The 6,926-nt window shown below is 44.2% G+C and overlaps 1 non-coding gene across 1 annotated transcript; it reads left to right on the forward strand.

Moving 5' to 3' along the window:
• The first annotated feature begins 6,596 nt into the window (after nucleotides 1-6,596).
• On the forward strand, nucleotides 6,597-6,679 carry LOC111725619. Its single transcript, XR_002773644.1, has one exon.
• Nucleotides 6,680-6,926: the final 247 nt, after the last annotated feature.

A 6,926-nucleotide genomic window follows, 5' to 3' on the forward strand; every position in this document is an offset into this window, starting at 1 on the left:
TGTAGAATTGGCTTGCAAGCCTGATCCAGCCCCATCTCCTCTGTCGTTCTTTCCACCTTGAAGTCAGGGGTCCTAATCTCTTATTGTGGCTTGGACCCCTTCAGCAGGCAGATGGAGTTGTGGTTATCTTTGTAGAGTAATGATTTTTTTTTTAAAGTGCATAAAATAACATTGCATTTCAAAGAAACTAATTACATCAAAAAGTAGGTATCAAAGTATTTAATAAAACTAATGTGTGAAATGGTAATGAACAGGCACCTTTTTAAAAACATACTAAATAAAAAGATCCAGGGGCAATTCTAAAGACCTCATAGTTTTGAAACAGGGATAAGGGCAAATGATATTTTGAAATATCTGCAACACTGTAACCTGATAGCGATCTTGTTTTCTGTGGGTGATGTGGTACCAGTTACACTATTACCGCTGTGGGTTTTTTTTTTTTTTTAGGACACATTAAAATTTGCTTTAATACTTCTTTGGGGAAAAAAATACCACACTTTTAGTGAATGAACAAGAAACATTTTTACAGTAGCAGCAGGCTATTATTTTTATCTATCATGCCATGAATTCATAGGGAAGAGGTTCCAGTAGCTGAGGGAGGCACCTGGCCATTGAATGTGACAAAGCGTTGATTGACTTTTGAATTCATGGAAAATAGGTTCCAGCATCTTGTATCCATGTTACATGGGGTCTAATTGGTTATCCTGTGTGCTATGCTGTACACCTATTATGCCATGAGCTTAGGGAGAGTAAATAGGTTCTTGCACCTTAAAGCCTGGGGCCACTGGTACTCCTGTGTGCTATGTTATATGCTTTATGCCATGAATTCACAGGGACTGGGTTCCAGGAGCTCAGGCTCCTTTCCGTTGGTTCTCACACAGTGGGCTTCTCTGGGTGGAGCAGGCTGGCGCTTCAGGTGAACCCAGGTACCTTTGTCTTTGACTTCCTTCTTTTTCTGATCATTTTCCTTCACACGTTTCATGAAGCTATCTCGGCTCTTAGAGTGCTTAATATGCTCAATACGAACACTAATCTTCTTGGCAAGAATCTAGCCCTTAACTTGTTTGTTTACAACAATGCCAACAGCATGCTGGGTAACACTGTAGACTCTTCCAGTTTTGCCATGGTGACATTTGTGTGGCCTGCCTTTTTGAACGTACCCATTCCCTTGATGTCTACAATATCACCTTTCTTGTAGATTGGCATGTATGTGGTCAAAGGAACAACTCCATGGTTTCTAAAATGCCTAGAGAACACGTATCGGGTGCCTCTCCTCTCTCCCTTTGTGTTTGTCATTTTGGTGAATTACTGGAAGATGGTGCCTCCGGCCGAAAGACCGCTGTGGTTTATTCTCTCATTCATAATTGAGAGGCATATCAAATTTCAGTTAGAAGTTAGTGAAAATGAAGAAGCATTTGATTTTTCTCCTCTAAGTTCATGGCCTTCCAGACTTCTACTGGCGGACCAGGCTAAAGACCTTTGTTTTCAATATTGATACGACACAGGCCCAGCTCCTCAGCCCCCTTCTTGTCTCTGCTATATTGTTTCCCTCCACTGTATCTTCTAGTCTCTTGGGTTCAGGTGTATTTGCTATGTGCTAATGACTGCCAAATTTCTGCCTCCAAACCTGGGTCTCCTTCCAGAAACTCCCACTGAAGATCAGCTCAGCACAGACATCTTGTTGGCCTGTCTCCTACTCTGCTCAGGTTGCTGTGACAAAATGCCACTAACTGGGGGATGTGTTAACAACAGAAATTGATTGCACAAAACCCTGGAGGCTGGGCAGTCCAAGATGTAGGGGCTGACACATTTGGTGTCTGGTGAGGGCCCACTTCTGGTTTGTAGGTGACATTTCTTTTTCTTGCTGTGTCCTTACTTGGTGGAAGGAACAATGGCTCTCTCATGGGTCCCCTTTGGAAGGGCACTAATCCCATTCACCAGAAGACACTGTTATTACCACCTGCCAAAGGCCCCACCTCCTGAAACCTTGCAAGTTAGGATTTCCAGGTATGAGTTGGGGTGGAGGAGACACAAATATTCAGACCAAAGCACTGTCTCATGCTGAATGTGGCCGAATGAGCTTTCTGCTTCACATCTGCCTGACTGTAGCCTTAGTCATCTCAGTTAATGGGGCTCCATCTTAACTGGGAGCAAAAAACTTGGGGTCTCCCAGATGCCATTCTTTCTGTCTCTTACTCACATCCAGCCAACCAATCCACAAGTCCTGTCAGCTCTGCTTTCAGAACAGATCTGTGATCCACCTGCGTTTCTAGCCACTTCTGGGGCTCATCTGCAGGGGTGAGATGACGCTCACCCCCCACCGAGATGCTGACACTGGCTTCTCAGCCAATCGTTCCTCTCCTTCTTTGCCTCCCTAGGGTCTGTTCTCAGCAAGGCAGCCAGGGTAATCTTTTAAAATAAAAAGTGATACAATCTTTGCAGCTCATCTGTTCAAAACTCTGCCCAAACCCTTCCATTTCACCAAGAGTAAAATTCCCTTTCTGACCACGGACTAAGAGAGTCACACCCCCGTTAGCACTCCAACAACATCGCTCCATCAGCTCCAGTCACTTGGCCTCCTGTGCTTCTTCAAATCCGCAAAGCCAGCGCCCACCCCAGGGCCCTTACACCTGCTGCTGCTGCTGCTGCTGTTCTCGGAAACATTCCTTCTCATGTCCACATGACTTCTCTGTCACCCTGGGTCAAGTGCCACGGCATCACAGCTCACAGCAACCTCAAACTCTTGAGCACAAGTGATCCTCTTGCCTCAGTTTTTCTATTTTAAGCAGAGACGAGGTCTCTCTCTTGCTCAGGCTGGTCTTGAACTCCTGAGCTCAAGCAATCTACCCACCTTGGCCTGGCAGAGGGCTAGGACTACAGGTGTGAGCCACCTTGTGCAGCAAACGTGACCTTTTCATGTTCAAATTTCTGGTCAAATATAATCTTATGGGTGAAGCTGCCCATAACTAACCTATGTAAAGTAACAATTCCACCCTCCCTCCTCGTCTCAGCACTTATCATTCCCCCTCTCCTGCTTTATTTTCCTCTATAGCACGCGTCACTGTTAGACATGTTAAATATTTACTCCTTTTGTTTCTTCATGGCCCATCTCCCTGGGCTGGAATATAAGTGTTAGGATGGCAGAGACTTTGCCTGGATTGTAGACGGATGTATTGCTAACACCTAGAGTTTGGCACTCAGTATTTCTTGAGGGAACGAATGAATGAAATGGTTAGTTACTTATAAAACTGCTTCCTTACTTCAAAGACAGCATAGGAGCTACTGTTGTTATTAACATGATAGAACTTTGAAATTGGATGAGTCACCCACATTTATGCACAAACCAATACAGTCCATCTCATGACCTTCAAGCAACCAAGGAGGTGACAATGGCAACAAAGAGGACCTACACTGGCCTCTTCCTCGCACACCAAGGCATGTTCTTTGTCACCTGAGCAGGTAGACAAGGTGCTATTATTAATTGCTAATAATAGTACTTTCGTTTTTAGTGGGCTTTCAAATTTCTTGCTTTTTCCTACACATTACATTTCATCCTCTTCCCTATTGCCTCAGAAAAAGTTGCTTATTCACTCAGTATTTGTATAAGATTTTATTCATGCTGTGAGCATAGCCCTTTAAGTTGGCTATATGCTTATCTACCTCTTCTGTGGGTCTGTGAATTTCTAGAAGGAAAGAATGTTTGTATGTATTTTCAGGGCTGAGCATAGTACCTGGGAGATAGTAAATACCGATCAAATGCTTGTGGGTTGTATTATTCTCTAATGTTTATTGAGTTATTCTTTTGGTTATATTAAAGTGGAGATTGTTATTAGCAGTCTTTTTCAAGGTTGCTGTGGGAACTGTAGGAGTTAATATAAGTCAGCCCTTGGGAACGTATCAGGCGCAGACCAAGCATCAGCAGGTGTTAGTCATCGTCCCTTTTGTCGATGATGTTGTCATTTGAACATCTATTTAATGAACCAAAGTGCTTCCCTGAAAACAATTATGTGAGATGCTAAACCAGCCGTAATCATGATAACACTTAACAGTTATTGAGCAGCTAATAAATGCCAAGGTTGTGGCTCTTTAAAAAAAATGTGTTATCTAATTTTCACAGCAACCACATGAGGTAGACATAGTTCCCAATGGAGAGAAGCCGGAACAGACTCAGAGAGGTTAAGTGACCTGCCGAAGGTCACACAGCAAAGAGTGGCAAGCTGGGATTTGAAGCTGAGCCACTCTGACTGCAGGGCCTTAACCACACTATCTTGTGGTAGCTGGCACTGTCTTCATTCTAAGAGAGAAGGAAAAGAGAAATGGGAGGTTTGGTGAAATGGGCAAGGCACAAAGCTTGCAAAGTATCAGAGCTGAGGTTTGAAACAGAAGCATTTGCTCTCAGTGAGTGGGCCAGGGGTGCTGGCTGGGGTCTGGATGTACTTCCCAAGCAGAGACACGGGGAACAGTCAGGCGTCTTGGGCAGATCCCTTGAGGCTGAGTTAATTTAGTGCTGTTAAACAAGTCTGAAATCTGAGCGCACACTGAATAGAGCCAGGCATGTCCCCCCATTCTAATGGGACATTAAATAGCTTACTCACACCATGAATTATTCAACTACAGACTGATAAGTGCTGTAAGGTTCAGGGGCTCGGACAGTTCATGGCAGGAAGTGCTGACTGAGTCTGGGTCTGAGGAAACCACAGCAACGAAGACGCAGGGCTTGCGGTGGGGGGTTATGGCGGTTTGCACAGACCTCCCTCCAGTGGGGGCGGGAGAAGCAGCAGAGGAGCACCAAGCAGGGGAGACAGACTTTGGAGAATTACACGATCTCTCGCATTTCCTCTCACTCATGTGATGTGATTATTGGCAAATGTCACATGCGCCTTTCTGCAGGGACAGATGTGTGGAAAGAAAGGTAGGCAGGGTTAATATTTTTCTTCTGGCTTATGAGTTTCATTGATTTTTCTAGAAGGAAAAGCTTTCTCTTTGACCTTGTCCCCATGGGGGCGTTGGCTTGAAACGAGGAATCTGGCAGGTGCTTGGAGGGCATGACCCTGGCCCGATGCCTTCAGGGAAGTCAGGGGCAGCCAGACAGGAGGCTGATGGCAGGGACAGCTCTGCGTTCTGCACACCTGAAACTCTGATGTGCCTTCTCCCCCACCTCCAGCCTGACATGAATGCTGTCAGTTTAACTCTTAAACCTCTCTCTAAGCTGCTCACTTCCCCCCCCCTATTGACACCACCCCAACCCAAGCTACCACCATCTTTTTATAAAACAGACTCTTGACCGACCCATCCGCCTCAACTCTCCACCGACTCTCGACCGACGCATCCACTCTCAACTCCTTCTTTCTGGCATCTTTTCACCCAGGCCAATGATAACTGTCCTAAAATGTAAATGAGATTGTTGTCACTTCCATCTTCTTGCCATCCTTCAGTCACTCCCCATTGCACTTGGGAAAAACAAAACATCCTTCTCAAGAGCCAGGCATGGTGGCATGTGCCGTTTGTGCCAGCTTCTTAGAAGGCTGAGGTACAAGGATCCTTTAAGCCCAGGAGTTTGAGGCCAGCCTGGGCAACAGAGCAAGATCCTATCTCTCAAATTTTTTTTTTTAAAAGGTAAAAAGTTAAGTGAGCTAACCTGACTTAAAAGATGTGTAAGGATCTTTACATGGCTGAAAAATTAGCAAATCCTTCTTGCATGGGAAGAACCTAGAGGGATGAATGATAAAGGAAATATGGCATGAACATGCAGTGGGGTATTATCGCCTTAGAGAGGAAGGAAATTCTGCAACATCTAACCGTATAGATTAACCTGAAAGACGTGAGGCTAAGTGAAATAGTCCAGTCACAAAAGGAAAAACGCTGTATGATGCCACTGATATGAGGTATCTAAAGAAGTCAAACTTGTAGAATAAGGAAGAATAGTGTTTGCCAGGGACCAGGGAAGGCAAAAGTGGGGAGTCGCTGCTCAACAGACAGGGAGTCTCAATTATGCTACATCAGTATTTTTCAACCTTTTAAAAAAATCTGAGGGCACATTTGAACTTATAGTTAAATTTCCGTGGCACACGCTTTGAAAATAATTTAATTAGTGATCTTTATAATTTTCACAGCACACCTAAGATCCTCTCACAGCACACCAGTGTGCTATGGCACACCGGTAAAAAATCACGGTGGTAGAAAAATATCTAAAGATCCCCTGTACAACATTGTACCTTTCCATTGTCAAGAAGAATGTGTTGACTTAAAAATGTCTGCTTAGAACTAAGTAAAGAGGGTAGATCTCCTGTTAGGTGTTCTTACCACAGTGAAATAGCATAAAAAGAAATAATCCGAGTCATAACCACCTGGAAATTGAAATTTAGTGAATAACCAAAAGTTTGTATGCCTCAGTTCATCTAAGAAATGGGCCCTTGCCCGCAATATTTTCCTTATATGATCAGGTTCCATTGCTGCTTGCCTGGAGCCTGAGATGATTATGAAAATGTGGCAGGCAAAGTGGGGCCAGGGACCCGGAGCCAGGGGTAAGGGACGAGGGATAGTGGGTATGGCTAGCTGGGAGGGAGGTTTAGGGAGGCATGTGTTGCTGTGAGCCCTCGCCGATGATGACAGGACCACTGCGCAGTCTGAGATCTGGGAACCAGGTGATGGAGTGTGTTCTCAGAACGGACTGAGGCTGAATTAAAAAAAGAAAAGAAAAGAAATGGGCACTTACTAATTTATTCCACCAATGTGTTAAGCTATGCGTACATTCATCAACGCTGGGGAGGCATTATTGATTTGATAATTTGATAATTAATGTTTCTGAGATTATTTGATAAGTTTAATTAAAATGTATATAATTTGTGGGACAGTTGAACAATTTTAACATCAGAATTAGCTTTTTTTTAATATTAAAAACGTTCTTTGCATGGCCTCTGGGCCCT

Source organism: Otolemur garnettii, unplaced genomic scaffold, assembly GCF_000181295.1.
Source record: "Otolemur garnettii isolate 467f Iridium unplaced genomic scaffold, OtoGar3 scaffold00044, whole genome shotgun sequence".
In the NCBI taxonomy this organism is placed as follows: Eukaryota; Metazoa; Chordata; class Mammalia; order Primates; family Galagidae; genus Otolemur; species Otolemur garnettii.